At 34.0% G+C, this 22,950-nt stretch overlaps 1 long non-coding RNA gene across 1 annotated transcript; it reads left to right on the top strand.

Annotated features, from left to right (window-relative positions):
* The first annotated feature begins 13,675 nt into the window (after positions 1-13,675).
* Positions 13,676-16,485, top strand: LOC127965475 (uncharacterized). The gene is made up of 3 exons (XR_008155310.1): positions 13,676-13,917; positions 14,727-14,826; positions 15,558-16,485. It is a non-coding gene; the product is annotated as an uncharacterized LOC127965475 (long non-coding RNA).
* The last annotated feature ends 6,465 nt before the right edge of the window (positions 16,486-22,950 follow it).

The following is a 22,950-nucleotide window of genomic DNA, read 5'->3' as shown; positions in this document are numbered from 1 at the left end:
ACTTTACAAACAGGAAATCCTGAGGAAAAAATCAATACAATCGCTCAAGGCCACCATTAGATACCCAGGCGAAGAGCAGGCTGGGTGGAGCCTTTGAGGTAGACACAGAGAGAAAAAGCATGTTAAACCCACCGCTAATACCACACTGACCTGTGGTTAGCCTTTCCCCTACACCTGACCGCTATATCGTTCTATATCACAAACACTATGCTAAAACCCTCACCCTTCACACTTACAGCTTTGTGGGATAATACGTTTAGAACATAAGCAACAAAACAGACAAAGGGTTAAAGCGGTGGCCAAAGTGGCAGTGCTGACACATAGACCCCGTGGCTTAAAGCTCATTTACACCAGGACGGAAAATCCATCCCGCTAGCCATTCATTGTGCAAACAGCTTGTCCGATTTCCAGTTTTCACCTAAAGCTAATTTATTCTCATATAGTAAAAAGTATGTTACAGCCAAGTATGTTGACCCAGAATCCATGCTCTTGATTTAACCCATCCAAAGTGCACACACACACACACACACACACACACAGTGAACACACACCCAAAGCAGTGGGCAGCCATTTTTGCTGTGGCATCAAGGGAGCAGTTGGGGATTCGGTGCCTTGTTTCAAGGGCACTTCAGTCGTGGTATTGCCGCCCCCTTGACTCGAACCCACAACCTTAGGGTTAGGAGTCAAACTCTCTAAACTATTAGGCAATGACTTCCCCACTAAAATTGAGTCTAAATTACTAAATTGAGTTGCCGTGAGGAATTTCAAGCTGGCTTCAAGTGCATGTGGGAAGCTCAAATTTAAAAGGGTGTGTTTCCCAAAAGCAATTATAGGGTCGCAAGTTCCGTCATTACCAATATTGTTCAATAGAACTAAATGCCATAGTTAGCTAGGAGCCTGTCCTCCAACAAAAAACGACCATATAAATTGTTTGTGCAAGCACCTTATTACGATCTATATTTACATTTTAAAGTTAAGCGCCCTCTAGCGGGTGTAAAAATAATGACAGTATCGCGTTGCGTCTGTCGTCATGAATTGACGTATCACGTCAATACCAATCAAAACGCACATTTATTTAAATGCAATGTGTGGGCTTTTTACACCAATCTCACAGTATTTCCTACATATTTTACTAGGTTGCTTATTCGTTCGAATGACCACACCAAACCCCACCCCTAAACCTAACCTTCACAGAAATCATGCTAAATGATGATTTATTGAGCATATACATTTTCGTGCATGTCCCTTACCTGAGATCGAACCCATGATAGCATGATTACATAACAAGGCATAACTCAATAATCTACCAACTGAGCTACACGAAACGCAAATCAGAGTGCAAATAAAAGAATACAAAACATTAATATGAAAACGACCCTTTGCCGATAGGGGTGCAATTGTAGGATACGCTCTGATGGGTCGTATTTCAGGGATTTGGACAAACGACCTATAGGAGTGTATTGGTTGGAGGACAGGTTGTTAGCTAGCAATGCTTTTGGGAAACGCACCCCAAGTTGGCTTGTGAAGCAGACAAGAATGGCTATAGTTTAGCTGCCTTACATGAGGTGTAGCTTAGCTATCTACAGTTTAAAAGTATCTTCTGTTGAGAAATCACATTGGCTCCATTTAAGTTTCTTTGTGTGTGTGTGTCTTCCTTGACTGACCATTGTATTTTAGGAGTCACGACCCTTTGATGCCCACTTCGTAACTGTTTGAAACACCTTCTCAGATAATTGTCAACAACTGCCTTTGTGAGAGCACAGATTTCAGTTTGAGAGGCAAGCAATCGTTGAAACTGTCAACTTTTAATCTTGTAAAAGCTGCAAAAGACCAGAATCAACAGCATTTTGACACTGCGAGTCAGCAATTACAGCACACAACAGCCGTCCGTTCAGAACATGCAGCAAACATGTAAGATCATTTAAGAGATGTCAGTCACTTCACGGGTTTGATTAGTTCTCCCTGCAGCCTTTAGGCCAATATATCCCAATCACACACTCAGAAAGCAACTGACAGCCTCATGAAATTAATCGCGATGCCCCCCAACGCACCATCTCCCCACCATATCCAATATGTGACCAGTCAAATTTATCAATCCATCTCGGTTCAGCGTTCTCCAATTATCCCCTGCAATCCCAAACACACACGCACACATGCGCACACTGTATCGGGCCGCTAGCAGTGGTGCGGTGTACTTTCTTCTGATTTATTTCTGTTTTCATGAGAGTGGCTAGGAGGCCATTTTGTGTAGGTTGAAAGGTCCTCCATTACAGCTGTGTGGGGGCAGTGGGGGAGAGTTATGGTCTTGGGGTGTAATTGCTCTCAAACTGTCCCTCAATGCTGCTGTAATAACGGTCCAGCCCACCCTGGTCCTCCTGGCCTCTTCCGCCATATGGGTCTACCTCTCTAGGTCACCTTTGTTGTAAATTTGCCACGCCTCGTGTTAGTCGTTCTGAACAGCAATAGCCCTTTTCTCACTTTCAGACCCATCGTTCCCTAAGGAGCAGTTAACTGCAAGTGTGTTTGCAGGAGATTACCTGAAAATGTCAGATTACCGTAAATGCCAGGGGAAGAAAAGTGAGGTGCTTTCCAACTATACTGAAAACACTCCATCTTCTCCCAGCCGCAATCTAATTGACAAACAAACACAGAGAGTCCATGTACAGTCACCCAAATAGGCAGCACAAACAGGTGAACTCTCTACTGCTGACAACAAAAAGAAATCAATACACCAGTGAAGCACACAAACACTGCTTACACACATACAGGCTTGTGCACAAAGCTAATGAAATCAGTGCAGGTGACAAGGCCCCGTTTTTTCTCTAGAACCTGGGTTTTCAATGGAAAAGGTACAGAAACATGTACTGTAGAACTTAATTTGTATGTTTCTAACAAATTATTTATGACACATAGTTGAAAATGAACTAAATTAATAATAAAAGATGTATTTTTTTAATTTAAATTATATTTTAACATAAAAAAGTTGTTTTAAATTGTAATAATATTTCACAATAATATTATTTTTTACTGTATATTTATTTTATTTTTTACCAAATAAATGGAACACATGTTTAAAAACATTACAGACTTCAAAGATTACAGCGGTAGTATATGTTTAGGTTACACTTTCTTTACGGTGTCCTTGTTACAGTGTAATTACACATTTATTGTAATTATACAAGTTTTGAGTAATATTAATTAACTACATGTACTTATATGGTTAGGGTTAGGGTTAATGGTTTATTTTAAGGTGTCCTTGTTATACATGTGACATGCACTTACTATTAAAATAATGATAAATTATGCATAATAACATGCAAGTAACCCTAAGTCAAACCCTAATCTTAACCCTAGCCATATAGTAAGTACATGTAGTTAATTAATATTACTCAGTACTTAAATGCATAAATACAATGTAACAAGGACACCTCCAAATAAAGTGTAACTGTGTTTGATTTGTGGTCAGCTGTTTCTAATTCTGCATAATTTATTAATATTGGTATAATAAGTATGTGTTTTTTTTTTTCTTCTTCTCTAATTAAATATTTTGAGCATCTAAAATCTTTTTATCAGCCGATGGGTTAGCTGAGATTCTGGCTGGGCCTCCCTGGCTCAGGAAAGGTCAGAAGCCCCTGTTTTTAAGGGAGAGATGCTAAAAGGAGTTTAGCTTTCATCTTCCCTAGAGATGCAGCACATTTCTTGTCAATAAAATCAAAGCTGTAGAGTGTAGAACAGCGTTCACCTGAACATGCTCATCTGAAACCGCTTTAGGCCAGTTATAAGAGTCTCCATTAGTACCAACACCTATGCTGATGGCGTCCAATATTAGACATAGATTGCTAAAAAAATATACTTCATAGACAACTTGTAGTGAGAGAATTTCATGAAGTCTAATGTGTATCGCAAATACAGCACATTTAAATTTCAGGCATTTGCAGTTCGTAGTGAATAAATGAAATAGTTGACCAAATGAATTGGTTAATCAAAGTTTGCCATTGAAAATCATGTTTCAATTCCATTATGGTGAAGAAAATGACATCCCATAACAATTTAGGGAAAGTCAATTCATGCACAGTAGTCCTTTTGAAATTGTGTTAATTGATTGGGTTTGTCTCAATCGTAGTAAAAGTCTTCCGTTTTCTTTGCCTGTAGGGAGTGAAGGGACTGATTGTTGTGAGAGGATTTAAATGGGACATTACTAAGTCAGTATGTCTCCTGGGTAGCTGTCACTAACATGAGCCATGACTGACTTCGTCAAGAGGCCTGTTAGATTGTACGCAGCCTGTTCTGTTCAGACTCCAGTATTGATCTGAACCTTTGTTACCTCCAGCTGTTTTGGGAAATAGGATGCAACACAGGCCTTTATCTCTAAACAATATGATGATGGAGGCACGTAAAAATCATTCAGAGTGACATGTAGCAGTGGAAGGCCTTGCACGAGGAGCATGAAAAACAACACACTCGGGCAACATTGCTAAGGTCAAGGCTGCAGTTACCAAGGAAACAATTCAGCCCTTACAGACTACATATAATGAACTGCCTACTGATTCATGTTTTCATACAGCTTTATGTCTTATGTTTTATGGAACACAACTATTTAAAATAAGGACTCCCAGCACTTGGAAAATATATATGTTGAAGAATACACAGACCCTGCCTATACACACATTTCAGCCCAACAAAAGGTGTCTTTTTCTACTTCGAGTGAATGTTGTGTTTCGGATTTGCATTAATTACTTTCCTAACATTAACCCTTGCTTATTAAAGCTCGTTATATCTCTCTCTGGTGGTTCTGCTAGTGCCAGACAAAAATCCCCAGACTTCACTATCATTGCTTCTGCCCGTGCTCTGTCAGCACACTCACATCATGCTAATCGCTCTGTTAGTTAGCTTAATTATTGAAGACCTCAGCAGTGATGCTCCAAAGCTGCTGACGATTTACAGCACGCTAAAAAAGAAAGAGCTGCTAACTTACTGCTGTCTATCAACCCAATACCAGACGCACTCCGACAGCAGCGCGATACCTGCCAAATAACATGCACATTCAGCAACCACGGGTCCTGGGGACCATATAATAAAATATTAGTTTTTTTTTTTTTTTTTTTTTATATATGTGACCCTGGACCAGAAAACCAGTCTTAAGTCGCTGGGGTATATTTGTAGCAATAGCCAAAAATACATTGTATGGTTCAGAATTATAGATGTTTCTTTTATGGCACAAATCATGAGGATATTAAGTAAATATTATGTTCCATGACAATATTTTGTAAATTTCCTTCCATAAATATATCAAAACTTATTTTTTGATTAGTAATCAGTGTCACATCCTAACAAACCATACATCAATGGAAAGCTTATTTATTCGGCTTTAAATGATTTATAAATGTAAATAAAAAAATATTTATAAATGTGTGTACTGTATATATATATATATATATATATATATATATATATATATATATATATATATATATATATTTATATATATATATATATATATATATATATATATATATATATATATATATATATATATATATATATATATATATATATATATACATGCCTATACATATTTAAGCAAAATATTTTATATTTATGAAATATATGAATATATTATATACATTACAGAAATATAAATATATATATATATATATATATATATATATATATATATATATATATATATATATATATATATATATGAAAATATTTTCCAGATATAAACTGCATGTGTGAGTATTTATATATACATAAAAATATACACAGCACCCACACATATATTATGCAAACAGACTTCTATTTTGAAATATTCTATTTATATAATAGTTTGACAACATTAATATATATAATATATAAACTATAATATATGTCTGCCACTCTTTTTATGATTATATATATATATATATATATATATATATATATATATATATATATATATATATATATATAAATAAAAAAAGTGGCAGACACATGTGCTTGAGAAGGGGCCAGCAGGGGCCCTGTGATTGACGGCCCATCAGAGCGGTCTGGAGAAACTGTACTCATCTTTAATTGAAAATTGAGACAGTGTTGAAATGAAAATATTGATTCATTCATGGGGCAGACATAGACCCAGCCTGTCTGGATTTGTGGGATTCAAGAGGGAGAAAGAGGAGGGCAGGAAGATTCTTGCATGAGGTTGAGTGGATTCTGACGAAAGTAGCAGAATTGAGAGAGAGAATTAAAAGAACACTCTGAATGATGTGAAATAAAATATAAATAAATTAATAAATAAATAAGGTATGTGATTGTTTTCCACGATCAGGTAATTGCTCAGTGAGCATGTGGAAGGAGAGGTTTTTGTTTGTGCCTCACATTTATCTTTGAACGTGTGCTTCTGAACAGCAGCACCTCCTGTGGAGTTCAGGGGTCTTCAGATTTTTCACTGCTGTAATCATCCACTGCTGCCTAATTACCACTTGTAATTGATTTCATTAAGTTTTTAATTGGATCTAAAGACAATCAGAAGAGGAGGCTCATCTGAGGAGATGGTTAATGAAATGTGTTAAGCAGAAAACAGGTGAACAAGATCTAACAATATATCTGCAAACTAGTAAGCCGTTCTGCTCGAAAATCAATAGGACAGGAAGCAATTACAGCAGAGAGCTAATGTAGCTATGAAGCAATGAGCCAATTAATGCTGGAGACAAAAAGACATCTGCAACTATCAAAAAAAATATAATCTAAAACATTACGTATTTATTTTCTTGCATTGTGAGAGTATTTTCATATTCTCTCCCGAGCCATAGTTTCTTATAGATTTATATTAATTATTAGTTATAAAGTGTGTGAAGCCAAAACAATACAGATTACTGTAAAGAATTATCATTTCATAAGTGCATGCTATTACAAAAGGCCAACCTTTGGTAAATTTAAGACAGCCATTTCTTATATGTCAGTCCTATTTTACCCAGGGTTGTCTAGATTTGTATTTAGAATATCTATGTATTTTTCAGCTGGTTTTTACAGATAACTCATTAAATTCTCCTCTTTTTTATCTTCTGGAGCAATACCATAAATGTCCACCTTCAATCACCCATCTAATTAAAATAATAAAGGTCATTGCTTTATTGCTGCTTTCATGACGTTTTTTGACATTTACAAGCTTTCCATCATTTTAAATATATTTGATCTGACTTGGAATTAATTATGCATTTATTTTTTGCTTAGTAAGGCGATGATAATCCATTGCAGAAAAAGCTTAGTGGGTATGATTTGTTTTATGTCGGTTAATGGGTGAGTTGGATTTCCCATCTTTTTGATGTTCCACAATTAAAATAGCCATTACATAAATGAATAGCTGGCACTGTCCAAAAATGCATTTTGTCACAAAACGTGGAGAAATTTTATGATCACAGTCATCATGGAAATAGATGTGGGAGAGATATAAGGGACTTATGATGAGACTGTAATTTTGTCTACATGCTCATTTAAACTCTCTTTAATCAGTTAAAACTACATATAAATAGCATTCGTATTGTTTTTCACTTGCAAAATTCTGTCATCATTTAAAATCATTTAATTACCCTCAATTTCAAGTCCTGTGCCAATTTCTCTCTTCTGCTTAACTTAAAATATTAACATTTTGATAGATACTGGTATCCAGACAGTTTCTGGTCTTCATTGTATTTAATCAACATATACATTTAGCAGAAGTGTTATCCAAAGCTATACAGTGCATTCAGGCTTGACATTATTTTTTTTATTTATTTTTTTTACCGGCATGTGTGTTCCCTGGGAGTTGAACCCACAACCTTTTGCACTGCTAATGCAATGCTCTACCACTGAGCAACAGTCAGTATTTTACTACATGCTTATAAGCAACTAGTTAATAGTGAGAACTGGTCCCTATACTAAAGTGTTACCATTGAAACTATATGTGAAACTATATGTAGTTATATCGAAACTGCAATTAACATGCAATTAAGTTGAATACATTTTTATATAAATCAGAAATCAGAGCTGCAAAACAAATATTTAGAACATTATCGTTTTGTCTTCCACATACAAAACAAACAAACATAGTCTGAAACAGCATGATGAATTCATGACATATTTTTTGGGGGGTGGAGTATCCCTTTAAAGTTTCTGTCGCACAAGCCTTGTCCATTGGTTTGTAACATTTTCTAAAGCAAGAGCATAAAATAAGACATTCAGGCTTTAGATGAAACACTTATGATGTCTGGATGGGAATATAATGGTTTCGGTTATAGTGTCCTCTTCTACATTAGACATAATGTGATTGCCATGAGCGGCATGACCATCATTATAAAAAAAAAAAGCACAAGCGTTCTGGAGTAGTGTGTGTGTGTTTGTGTGGTCAGACCACCATTTTCTTTGTTCGGCTCCTTATCACAGCACATCATTATGCTGTCACACCATACACACACAAACACACAAGAGATCAAACCCACGTTTTGAAGCTGACAGGGTGAATGGAAATGTAAATTGATGTATTGATCTAACTTTTGTTCCGAGGGCTGTGGTGTGTGTATGTTTGTGAATGCGTGCAGGACAATATGTGCACATGTTCCACATTATTCCACAAAATCAATATGAGTGTAAAAATGATGTGAATATCTTCATCCTGAGCTCACTGGCCAGTTTATGTACAGTAACCTGGGTGTGTGTGTGCGTCTGGGTGTCTGGGTGCGTGTCAGCTTAACGCTTGCTAGACACAAAAATAACACAAGAACAGTGAGTGCACAAAAATACTGTTAACCCTTCATGAAATATGGGGGTTTCCCAAGAAGTGGGAAAATTTGGAGAAGGAGGAATTAATGTGTTTCCTGAACACATGCACCTGTTTGGCAGTTTTTGTGCAAATGTGTGTGTGTGTGTGTGTGTGTTGCAGGTTATACTCTGTAAAGGCCTTTCACATTAACCCTTAATGCTTTTGACATTTATAGTCCCTGATGCCTCATGGAGGTCATTGATGGCTTTCTCTTTAAATGCCACATTGTAAAAATGACACTTTCTTCTCTCTCCTCTGCCATCCCATAACTGCCAGCGATCTGTTAAAAGCGGGATTACGACCGACCACCATCCATGAATACTTTGACCTTTCACCTGTCCATTTGCTTTTAACAACTTGTTTTAACTGCGCCTGTCTGACACATAAATATCCCAGCCTTTAAAATTCATCTGAAACCGCGCAAAGCCGGCATGTTTTCCTTATGTATTCAGTGTCTTATCCCTGATCTGATCATGAGACCAGTGTTTTTATGTTCCCGTCTAGTTCTGTGAAAACCTCCAGTTTCTTTTAAGGACTCTTGAGAAGGTGTGACCACTGAGTTTGGCCTCAGGTGGAAAACACCTGAATTCTTCTGTTCTAATGCCATTGGCATGTTTGATTTTAGCAAATATCTTAAATCTAGCTGTGTTGAAACAGCACGAAGATTACTGTGGTTCTGAGTGTTTAATTTGTGTTAATCATAATTACCCAGAATTCAACCAGTCACACCCTGATCTCAAGAAATGTTTAACTGATTAATGGCCTTTACTTAGGTTAGGTGCAATTTTGAATTCCTTACACTTGATTTCCATCTTGATTAGCTATTATTGCTTTCAAGTCTATGTTGAAAACATTGTAAAAAAAAAAAAAAAAAAAACTCAATTAATGCTGGGACTGATTTTGCCGTGACTTGAATTTGCATTCATTCTTCATAACTGCAAGATCATTATTATGTGGAGGGATTGTTGACCTGTAAGCCAAGCTAGCATGGTTTACTCAACCACTCTAGACTCACATGCTGATGCTGTTAAACACACTGTATTTAATGTATCACTTTGGCTAAACACAGGTCGCTTAGTGCCTGATAATATTTATTAGGAGTCATTTTGGTACATGAGGAGATGATGACAATGAACAAACCGAGAGAGAGAGAGAAAGAGAGGATAATTTTTCTTCCTTTTGTTTAGATGCTGAGGTCAGGGGTGTTTATTTATTTATTTACTTGCTCACTTACTTATATTCGCACCAGTGTAAGTCATAGTGAGTAATGACCAAAATCAAAGGAGGAAAAAAGAATAATTATGTAGCATAGATTTCTTTGTTTTGAATGTTATACTTATAAAGATATGATCACATTTGACGCAGTTTTTATTTCTCATTTGGACCCAATATCTATGCAAGCCTGTGTCTGTCATGAAATAAAAACATCAAAAAGATAATTTATCCTCTTTACCTCACAATTCTCAATTTCTTCCCATTTTGCGAGTTTCTATCTCACAATTTTGAGTTAACATCTTGCAATTCATACCTAATTTCGTACATAGAAGGGTCTGTCTGAATCACTAAATGCATTAAGTTAATAAAATATTCATTTTGTGAATGTATTTGGGGGAAAAAATTTTAAAACTCAAACACAAGAAAGTCAGAAATGTAAAATAATAATAATAATAATAATAATATCATATTTGTAAGATCTGAAATCTCAATTCTGAAATAAAAAGTGAGATTTATGAAATGTTAACTCATAATTGAGGTACATTTTAAATTGTGAAAAATAAAGCCATGAGTGCAAAAAAAAGTAACAAAAAGGTCCAAGCTAACAATTCTGAAAAAAGAAAGACATTTGCAAGACAATTGTGATATGTAAACTCAAAATTGCAAGATACAAACATAGATTAGTGAGAAATTAAGTCAGAATTGTGAGATTGTTAAATAAATAAATAAATACCGTAATGTATGTCTTGGTGGAAACTGATTAAATAGATAATAAAGCATCCAAACAAAACTGTAACTGAAATGATAATATGGTAATTTTAATAATTATTCCGAGTTCCTTTGTTAAAGAAATACAAACACATCTCCTATATAATACTGTTTATAAAAGAGTGTGTTTCCTCTGTCCTCCTGTTTTTCCTCAATGTCATTTTCCACTCTCATCTTTCGTTATAAACCAACAGCCAGTTGTACCTTCTGAAGAGCGGCATGGACTGATGAAAATGTTTGTGCTTTGCATGTGATGCACAGCAGGTGTGTTAAGGTAACATTAGTGTGGATAGAAGAAAGCCTGGATGGGTGAGTTGTCTTTGTCACTCACAGTGTGAGGTCTCATGCATCATTAAAAGCACCTTCACATTTGTTGAGAAACAAGAGGAGGTTAATGTGTTCCCGTCAATCAAATCACACCTCTTATATATACCTTTTTAAACTTTCCTCTATAACGGAAACCCATGACATGTGCTCATAAACATGTCCCCCAAGCTTTCTTTAAGTGTTCTTTTTATTTCTGCATAAACGTCACTTTTTTTAAATAACGCAAGCACAAGCTGAAAATCTGGATATTGTGTCAAGGCAAACCTGTACAAATAATTGAATCCTGATGCCATGCAATATTTCTATAACCCAGGGGATTTCTCATCTCCGGCAGTGACAGAGCTCAATGTCTTATAAAGTGTGTGATTCCACCTGTCCAGAGCCTAATCCATGTTTTTCCACATGATAAGTCTGATATATCCCTGTCACTTGCAGCTGTATGGTATCAGTCTAGCCATTGCTGGATGCTCATATAGGAAATCATTGGCTTGCTGTAATGGCCTTTTAATGGTTTCTGTGGGAAACGAATGATCCATCAGTTAATTAAAAATGACCCCAACAGGAATGAGTTCTAATAGCAAGAGATATTTGGAGGAGGGTTTCTTTAAATGTACATGATCGTTTCCTCTGTCAGCAAAGCGTTTTGAGCGATTTATTCTAATCCAGTGTTCATTTGATTAGATGTAAAAGGAAATGACACCTTATCAACACTGCAACGGTAAAACGCTCCCATTATAATCAACTAAACCTCAAACACATGTGTTTCCATTGTGTGTACTTCTTGTAGACTGCTTGTTTTGTATGGACACTGTGTTTAGGGGTGCTCACATATACAGTACAGGCTTTAAATCACAGGAGGCTGGAGAGGCTCTGAGCTGCTGGCTTCTAGTGGCTGTTTCTGTAATGCAGTGGATTTCATCTGCATTAGGCTGCAGATCACTATAATATTGCTAACATGACCAAGAAGTTAAGAAAGAGGCAATAAAACATATTAATGCAATAGGCCACCCTGCATGTCACTGTATAATGTAAACCAGGACATTATAATACACTTAACATTGAAACAGTGACCAAGTACATCTTAAATTTTCATTTTCTTAATCCCAGATTTTATTACTTGTAATAAACATTATCTACTGACAAAACAATGATACTGTGATCCTTGCAGCATATTATTTATCCCACTCAATTATTGTTGGCTACTGCTACGACTATACCTGTGCTACTTATGACTGGTTTTGTGGCCCAGGGTCACATAATGTAATAATGATATACAGTACGTAAATTGTAATTTTTCTGCAATTTCATAGAACAGCCTACAAAGTTTTTTTGCTAGTTAAGTCAACATTAATAACATACTGGATGTTTGCTAAAACAATGTATTTTCTTATAATAAGACATTTTGTGGTTCATTTTATTCCTGAGAGGTTGTTTAAATATATGTATATATATAAATTTAATTAATTTAATAATAATGTCTAGTTTATGTTGTTTAAATTCACTGTTACAACTTCCTCAGGTACATATGCATGTGTGGGGGAGTAATGAAACTGGGTGTTCTTGGGTGTTACTGATGTGCTGAAGAATCTCATATGCTAGAATGTGTGTGGGCTACAGTAAATTAAATTCAGCTGTCCATCAATTAAATGACTCTATAAAATGGTCATGACTGAGAAACAAAATTTCCTTGATCTTTTTATATATAAGGGGTCATTATGCTATATATATATATATATATATATATATATATATATATATATATACATATATATATATATATATATATATATATATATATATATAATATATATATATTCTGTAAGTTTCAGAACTTTATATTATAGACTTATATATATATATATTAACTTTAAATTATAGATTATTTTTCATATTAAGAAAATATGAAAATATTACATCATTCAAATGACATGTCTTTCTAGTAATAATCATGGCAATTATATTTGTATTTTTTTTTTTTAACAATACCATATGGCACCCCGCAAAGTTATTTGGCTAAAAAGTCAAAAGTATTTATGCTGGCACATTTTATTTTTTTTATATTTTTTATTAAAATAAATTAAAAAAAAACAATGTTTTTAAATTATGATGAAATATTTAGTTTGTTTTTTTTCTGTAAAAAAAATTGATATGTTGAGGAAACTCATTTTTATATTACAAAACAATTATTCTTATAAAATTTTAATTCATGTTTAATTGTTGTCATTTTTTAAAAGTAATGTTTTATTAAATGTTTTATGTTTTATTCTTAGAAAGAAAGAAAGAAAGAAAGAAAGAAAGAAAGAAAGAAAGAAAGAAAGAAAGAAAGAAAGAAAGAAAAAGATATTATGTCTTAGAAATTACACACATTTTCTTCCCAGTAAAAGCTCAATCAGTGGAAAGAACAGACAGCTCTGTTGATTGTAAAGAGAGTGTCATAGTCCATCATGTCACATTGCAGTACAGTACATGGGGTTAGGAGTGCATATCAGTTAAATGTAGCGTTATGAACAGTATGACACATGCACTGAGAGGATACTATTTCAAGAACAGTAGTAAATAGGAGATATGTGTGGATATTTTCAACCCATTCTCACTCCAAAGGCGTCAAAAACCGAAGCATGGTCAAGCGCCCCTAGCGTCACTTTTATGACGCCAAATGTGACTCTCGGCGTCGACTATCGAAGCACTACGACCTTCATTGCTTTCAGTGGGAAACTTTTGGCGTCAGAATTCGACACGAGGACATGAGATGTTTATCGCTATGAAATCACGTTCAAGAAGTCTCATTCAGCACACATCGCGCGATACTTGCTATCAGTTCCACAGTTTGGGTGAGTAGTCGTATATACGCTCTTTTAATGCCTTTTATCAAATGTATTCTGTCTTCTTTATTAATCAGATTAGTGCCATATGTTTAATCGCTGTATTATATCGGTCATCCGCGGCTGTCTTTGAGTTTCATTGCGTTTAAATAAATGAACACAGCTGCTAATTAGTGTGATTAAACTCTATCTGTCACGTGACGTGCCATAGACCTTCGATCCGTTTTATATTATTATTAATTTCAGGATCAATGATGTAAGTTGTATTTGTAGTAAAATCATGGTAATCACAACACAATAGTAATAAATGAAATGTGAAGTTAAAACACAGTAAATCATTAGTAACTGTAACTGTAGTTTTACTATGATATATTAATAATCAATACAACAATACAATAATCACCAAACCAGCTATGTTTGTATCACTGTAATGTTAGTGTTTTTATGTGCTTTTATATGACAGATATCACAGTAATCATGTGTTCTGTACCATGCTTTTAATACCTTTTAATGTGAATCCAAAAAAAAAAAAAAAATCAAATTAAAAATAAATAATAAAACATGTATTTTTCCATCTTGCAGTTCATTCATATCAGTTTATATATATATATATATATATATATATATATATATATATATATATATATATATATATATATATATATATATATATATATATTTTTGTATATATATATATATATATATATATATATATATATATATATATATATAAATATTTTGCTCACAGATCATTATTAACATTCTGTATATAATTCAATTTTATTTTCTCTCCCCTTTTTTATTATTTTTATTTTTAGCTGAAAAGACGTAAAGGCAGTCAGCCCAGTGGTGTTTCTGGAGAGGGATTCCTTCAGAAATGGAGAAGACAGAAAGCTGCGGAGGCAGATATTTGCAGCAGTAAGTCTGTGATAGTTTGTCTCTTTTATCAAAAATTCCTGCTGTTATAATTTGTACAGCATTTGTTGTTTCTTAAACTGTTGCACTGTCCAAATACCCACACTTGCCATCTTTTCACTTGACCACTTGATTACTTATTTGAAGTCTTTCCTGTATTTGGCCTAGTGTTCGAGTGAGCATGATGACCACGAGTGTGTGTCGAACTTTTCATGACCTGATGACTGTGTTTCCCAATCCTGATCCTGGAGAACCCCAGCACTGCACGGTTTTGGCGTCTCTCTTATCTGACAAACACACTTTTGAGGTCTTGGAGTCTTCACTGATGAGCTGATGAGTTGAATCAGGTGTGTTTGATCAGGGAGACATCTCAAATGTGCAGTGTTGGGGTTCTCCAGGACCAGGATTGGGAGCCACTGCCTTATGGGACACTTATGTGTTTAAAGAGATTTTTAATATCTAATTATCAATATTTCACATACTGTACTAAACACATCACAGTCTTAATAATCCAGTTTAACACTTGTATGATATTGTACAAGCCCCAGGACGGTCTCATCTGACACTATCAAAAGAATTCATATGACTATAGCTTGCTATTAATTATTTGCTTTCAATAATGGATTCATTTAACATTTAATTTTACAGCATCTTTACAGAGGCTGCTTTTATGGTCTAAACAAAACACAGTGTAATGTATAAGTTGAATGTAATGTAATATTTCTGTTTTACAGGATTGTTTGAGGATAACGCTGTAGCTCCATCATGCACAAGGACTCACCTCGTTAACTCTTTATCCCCCACACACACAGATATGGTCCCTGGATCAGTGATTAGACTTTGCAGTGGTTTGATTTTTGCAGAAGATGTAACTTTGTTTTATTTATAAGCTCATAATGAATACATTACAGAACCAGTGATGAAAACAATAGTTAAAAATAGTATTTTTCGTATTGATAAAGCATTTTGTTCTCTTTTTCAAGCTTCATACAGTGAACTTTTTAGACTTTAATTAAGAGTTTTAGTAAAGGAGATATTCATACACAGTCATCCCCTAGCTCCAGTCATGAAGTGAATTCATGATGTTATGTCAAAGCTAGCAGGTGTTTGTTTTCCTGAACACTTTCTCTGTCTTCCATTGTTCAGACAATCAGTGTTTATTTGATGCTGTGCTGATTGAGTTTTATAGATGATATTGCACACTTGACATGCATGTCTTCATGGTGTTTTTTTTTGTGAGTTTGAAACATTTACATTGTGTTGTATAACATTTTGGTCAATTTAATTTTTTTAATAAAATTGATCTTTTTCCAGTGTTCTCTGAAAGACATACTGTATTTACTGTTTTGTTTTTTAATAAAAGCATTTTCATTTGCATACTGAAAATAGTTAATGTTTACAACATAACTGCCTTTTTATTCTTTATGGTGGCAAAAACGAGCTTGGTGACAGAGGATGCAGTGTAGTAATTTGGGCATGTTGTCTTTAAATGAGTTTGACATATCAATAAATAATGGAAGATCCTTACAAAAATATGCATGTTTATTATGCTTTATGTATTTATTTGTTCATTCATTCATTCATTCATTTATAATTTCTGTTTTTATTCCTAGGGTTCAAATGGTAGAGAATGGTAAATCACAGAAACACAAATGTGAACAATTTTAACTTTAAAACACAATGTAATATACAATGTAAATTTTAGAAGCACGTCATTTGATTAGTAAATATATTTGTCTTTGGTCAAAAAAAAAAAAAAATACAAATCTTAAAAATGTGTCTTATATTTAATGAGAGGAATCTATCTGTTTGATACAACTGCGACTGCTGGGCATGTGCACATCAATATTGCCCAATGTTTGTCAAGCTGAACAACGGAGGAAGGTGAAGACGTTAATAAAACAGTATCTTATAAGTAGCAAGCTTAATCTATTGTTAACCGAATCTATCCCTTCAGCCGAAAAACGAAAGACATCTTTTTTTTTTTTTTTTTTTTTTTTTTTTTTTTTTTTTTATGCTTTATTAATTCAATGCCATAAGAACATGAGGTATTACATATTCAAATAATCAAATAAACATTAGCTGCCAGAGAAAAGAGAGCGAGAGAGAAAAAGAGAGAGAGAAAAAGTTACATACATTTCAATGATTTCAGAGCATTACATGTTTTCAGTGCTTTTTTGTTTTCGGTTTGTTCCAAGAGATTTAGATATAATTTAAAGTCATTTATAAAATGTACAAAATTTGGTTTACATTGAGCCCACTTTTTCTTATGTATATGGAATTTTCCTAACAAAATAAACAATTGTATAATATATTGTTCTTTACTATTCAAATTTTCGTTTTCTGTATAAAAAATTACATCAAATATACAAATTTCTATCATACCTTCAATTTTTCTGTTAATATAGAATTCCAAATCTTTCCAAAATATTCTTGAATAAATACAATGAAAAAAAAGATGTAAGATAGTTTCTTTTTCTTGACCACAAAATTCACAAGAATATGAAATATTAAGCTTAAATCTTTCCAAAACATGCTTAGCAGGATAAATTCTATGGAGTATTTTGTAAGACACTTCCTTAATTTTGTTATTGATACAAAACCTATTTGGCAGTTTCCACGCTTTAACCCAATTGATATTACCAAACAAAGATGACCAAAAAAATCTTGCTGCGGGTAAGGAGACAGAACAAAGAGCATTTCTTATAATCTTATTGCTACACTTTTGCTTTAAAACATCAGTATTTTCAATGAAAATGTTACCAAAAGGATTAACTATGCTGATTTCTTCTAAGTTACAGTTTTTTAAAAGTAACATCACACTCTTTGGAATTGCATCAAAAACAATCGCAAATTCTCTTGGTTTAACTGGTAATTGGAATTTCTGAAGAAATTCAGTATACGATAACAAGTATCCATGGGAATTAACTAACTGTCTTACTAAAAGTATACCTTCCTTGAACCAAGTATGATAGAATAAAGATTTGTTTTTGAATAATATGTCTTTGTTGTTCCATATGAAATATCTGTGGGGTGAAAAATTGTGCTTATAAACCAATTGCCATGCTAACAGGGCTTGTCTGTGAAAACCGGCCAATTTAACAGGAATTTTGTCAACAGAAAAATTACATTTCAACAAAAAGTCTATGCCTCCAAGAGTATTAAATATATAATTAGGAAATGCATTCCAAGGACTTTCTCTATTTTTCATAAACTCTATCAACCATTTAATTTTAAAAGTATCATTGAGAGTATTATAATCTAAGACCTCCAGTCCGCCTTGCTCTTTAGGATTACAAATTACCTCCTTTTTTAAATAATGTGGTTTTTTCCTCCAAATAAAATTATAAAGAATCTGATCTAGATCTTTAATAATTTTGGGAGGCACATCTAATGATAATGACGTATAAACAGATCTAGATATACCCTCCGCCTTTGACAATAAAACCCTCCCAAATATCGAAATGTCCCTCAATAACCACAAATTAAATTTCTTTTTAGTTTTTTCAATAATTGGTTCAAAGTTTAATTGACTCCTTTGTTTTTCATTTTTACAAATTATTACACCTAAATATGTTAATTTATGTTTAACTGGAATATTTTCTATTTCTGAAGAGGAGCAATCTTTAAGGGGAAATAATACAGATTTATCTAAGTTCATTTTAAGGCCTGAAACACCAGTGAATTCCTCAACGTATCTTATTATTTTGGGTACTTCAAATTTGTTTTTCAAAAACACTGCAGTGTCATCAGCAAACTGGCTAAGTTTGAATTGTACACCTAAAGCTGTGATACCATTAAACTGATTTCGTTTTATATGCGATGCTAAAACCTGAGTAACTAACAAAAATAAAAAAGGAGAGAGAGGGCATCCTTGCCTAATGCCACGATGAATATCAAATCTTTGTGAGGTGCCATGCGCAAGTTTGACAGAACTATTACACCCACTATACAATGTTTTGACTGCTTTCAAAAACATATCTCCAAAACCAAACCATTTAATAACTTTGAAAATAAAATTATGAATCACTGTATCAAATGCTTTATAAAAATCAATAAATAAAATAAAACTATCATCCTCGATAAAGTTATTATAATCAATCATATCTAATAATAGTCTAATATTATCCCTAATATGACGGCCTTTCATAAACCCAGACTGTTCTATATCAATTATTTTGTCTAAACCTTGCTTCAATCTTCTAGCAAAAATCATTGCATACAATTTACTATCATTATTTAATAAACTAATAGGCCTCCAATTTTCAATAAATAACTTGTCTTTTTTAGGTTTGGGAATCAATGTTATAATTCCTTGTTTTAATGAAGCAGGCAATTCTCCATTTTGTATAGCTTCCACAAATACTAACAATAAAAAAGGTAAAAGTTCTTTAGAAAAAGTCTTATAAAACTCACTGGTTAGCCCGTCGTTGCCTGGAGATTTGTTATTCTTTAATAAGTTAATGCACTCTCTCAACTCTTCACTATTTATTTCTTTATCACAATTATTCTGAAAGTTCTGGTCTATTTTTTTGGTATCACTCACTAAATTATTTAAAAAGGTATCCATATTTGAAGTAGCTGATATAGGAGAATACAAATTACTAAAAAACTGAGCAACATATTTTGAAATAACTGAAGAATTATCTACTAATTTGTTGTTAATCATTAATTTAGAAATTGAGGCAAAATCATGGTTTCTATTTTCAAGGCCAAAAAAATATTTTGTATTTTTTTCCCCTTTTTCTAACCATTTAAGTCTAGTTCTAACAAATGCTCCTCTTGCTTTATCCTCATAGATCTTATCTAATTCAATTTGCAATAAATCTAATTTTTGTAACTCACAATCAGTTAACAGTTCCTTCTTCTTTTTACACAAATTAAAAATATCCTCAATTATAGATTTTTCCTTAATATTATTATTCTTTGTTTCTAATTTTCCTTGATTAATAAATGCCTTTCTAATATCAAACTTCATTAATTCCCAATACTTTCCATATGATTTTTCTAACTCTGCAATTTTTCTATATTTTTCAATAATACTTTTAATTTTTTCCTTTAAACATTCATTTTCAAGCAATTTGTTATTTAATTTCCAATAGCTGCCATGATTTTTAACTAATTTGTCTTGTACCATATTTATTTTTTATAAAAATTCCTTTATGATCTGTCATTATGCAAGGTTCTATCAATACAGAGGTCACATTATTAGTTAAATCATTAGACACTAACCAATAGTCAATACGAGAATGAAGAGACGAGTCCTTATTACTCCATGTATATTCTTCCTTGTCTGGATTTTTACTTCGCCACACATCAATAAGACCCAATCTTAAACATACATTTTCCAATTCACTAGAAGGGCCTGTTCTAGTTTTAGGAGGCCATCTATCAATGGTTTCATTAAACACAGTATTGAAATCTCCTCCCCAAATAACTTGGGCTGAAGGATAAAGGGAAATAAAATGCTGAATCCTAGATTCAATATGTGAAAAAAGTATTCCGTTGTTTACTTTGTTATTGGTGGCATAACAATTGACTACTACAAAATGTTCGTTATCCTTATTTAACACAAGCAATATCCATCTACCACAGTCATCTTTTTCGTAGTTTACTATTTGCCCTGTAAATTTATCTTGTAAAATAGCGACCCCCGCTGAGCGGTTACTGCCAAATGACAACCAAATCTCTTTTCCCCACTGATTTTTCCAAAACACAGCATCTGAAGAACATGCGTGCGTTTCCTGAATTAAACAAAAATCTACATTTTTCCCTTTGCAATACAAAAATAAAGCTTTTCTCTTCAAAAGATCACGAATACCTCTGGCATTGATAGAAAATAAAGAAAGAGACATAAACGTTCAACGATTAATTAAGAACCACAAGAGTAAAATAAACCTAAACTCTAGACTTTTACATAATGGGATCCTCACAAAAGTTCGACAAAAGTAGCTATTACTATTTTTAAAGTTGCAAACATTAGGGAAAGTAAAAAGTAATGAGCATTCAGTTCCAAAAGTATACATTTCTTATTTTCTTTTCTTCTTTTCCCAAACAAAGATTAACATGTCTTGCAAAACACCGCCAATTGTGCAGACTACAACAAGACGACCATAAGCCTATGTAGGACCGTTGCCTCCTTCAAGACTAATCTCTTTCCCGTCTACGAAAGCCCTCGCTCCGCTGAAGTATGCATTTCTGCCTTCTTTCCTTGCTCTCTCCACAGTCGGCCAAAGACGATTCCGTGCTTCCACGTCAAAAGCTGTCAAGTCCTCCTTAAATCGCAGCCCCTTGGTAGTTAGACACTCGTTGTTTTTTGAGTTTTTCCAGATTAAATCTCTGGCTGTACGGGAAACGAATCTTATGATCACTGGTCTTGGTTTCACTCTTCTGCCATCATCCGAATTTTTAAGCCTACCAAGCCGATGTGCCACATCCAAACCATCTGCTACCACCCGTTTATCCCCGTCCGAAACCACTGCTTTGCAAACTTCCATGACTCTCGTTTTCACGTTTTCATTAGTTTGTTCGGACAGCCCATACAAACGCAGGCACCATCTGCGGCTGTAGCGTTCCTGATCATTAATTTTTGTGTTCATTTCCTTCACCTTTTTTTCCAGAAGAGCATTCGCATTTTTCAGCATTTCGTTTTCTTTCTGCAGGACCATCACATCATCATGCACTGAGGTGAGAGATTTGCCCAAAGCTTCAATGTTGGAAGAATTCTCTTTAACCATTCTTTCTAGCTGGTCGGATCGCTCATTGATTTTCTCAGAGAGAATTCGGATAATATTTTCCTGCACGTCATTCAAAGAAAGTTCAGTTTGTTTGGAAGAGGAGTCAACGACATTTTTATGTCTTTTGGGAGGTTGATTTTTGCTTGGTGTGTTCGGACAAGACTCACAACTTCCTCCGCTTTTCACTTTACATGCATACGAGTGAGTTTCGTTAAAACTTCTCTTCTCTTTTATAGTATCAACCTCCATCTCTGCGCCAAGATCCTCAGCCATTTTTCTGAAATGTGCAGTAAACCTGATGATTTCTTAATTAAGTTTAGTTTTGATGCAGCACTCCAACTTCAATATTTATTCAATCTCGGCAACTATTAACAATCTATCAATAGTAGCTAGCAACTTTACGGAATGTATACGACCATTTGTGAGAAATACCCAATTTGTTTCTCAGCTTAGAAAAACACTACTATCCACGGCGCCATCTTGGAGCTCCCCAACGAAAGACATCTGTCATACATGGATAAGGAAGTGTGACGCTGCTGCTCAGCTTAGATGCCATTGGCTATGACTTTTCAGGACAGTCTGTGGTTGGACTATCTTTTAACCCATATTAAACAGCGCATCATGTTAAAAAGTATGTTTTGCTCCTATCATCACATTAGTAATATATTAAGTCAACAATGAAGTGTTGCTATCTTGAGAAAAATGACATCTTTAGCGAGATCCTAATCCTAACCCTAAGCATAACTTCAATGAACTACAAAAACAGCCCCCTAGTGTTGCCTTTCTATAGATAGAACGACGGAGGCTTGTGGGTAATGTAGTTTAAAACTTTTTATTAACGAAACTAAATAAATTATTTATTTTAAGGAAAACTGGATATCTAAATATGTTTATTGTGCAAACCTCTATGATATATTTGAGAGGCAGGCTGAAATGTGGTATTTTACAGTGAGCAATATTTAAAATGCCTTTATGTCAGCTTTCCATTTATTTCTGAAAACTGAGCTCAACATTATTTTATCAGCATAGCATAAGTAATAATCCTGCCCATTTTCTCTTTGATATGTTAATTGGACTCTGATTTACAGCCATTTGAAATGTACAGTTTTGGGCTCTTCCGGGGGGTGCTACTGGGCCCCTGGGGGTAGCAGGGCAGTAAAACCTACATATATGTATTCTCCTCATCATGAACAACAAACTGAGCTGAGTCACATTTATATCTGACAGTTTTCACAGTCCTCTGTTTTCTATTCTATTCATCATGGCTATTATACCTTTTGACAGGACATTGTGAGGCCATCTGATGAAACATGGAAAAATTAGAAAGAAATGATTTAATAATGAAAATAATAGATTATTTCTTTGATTTTTGAAGTAAATGGCAAGAAAT

This window comes from Carassius gibelio, chromosome B9, assembly GCF_023724105.1.
Source record: "Carassius gibelio isolate Cgi1373 ecotype wild population from Czech Republic chromosome B9, carGib1.2-hapl.c, whole genome shotgun sequence".
NCBI classification, from domain to species: Eukaryota; Metazoa; Chordata; class Actinopteri; order Cypriniformes; family Cyprinidae; genus Carassius; species Carassius gibelio.
Note: the sequence above shows the minus strand (reverse complement) of the source record. Positions and strands in the feature narration are given on the sequence as shown.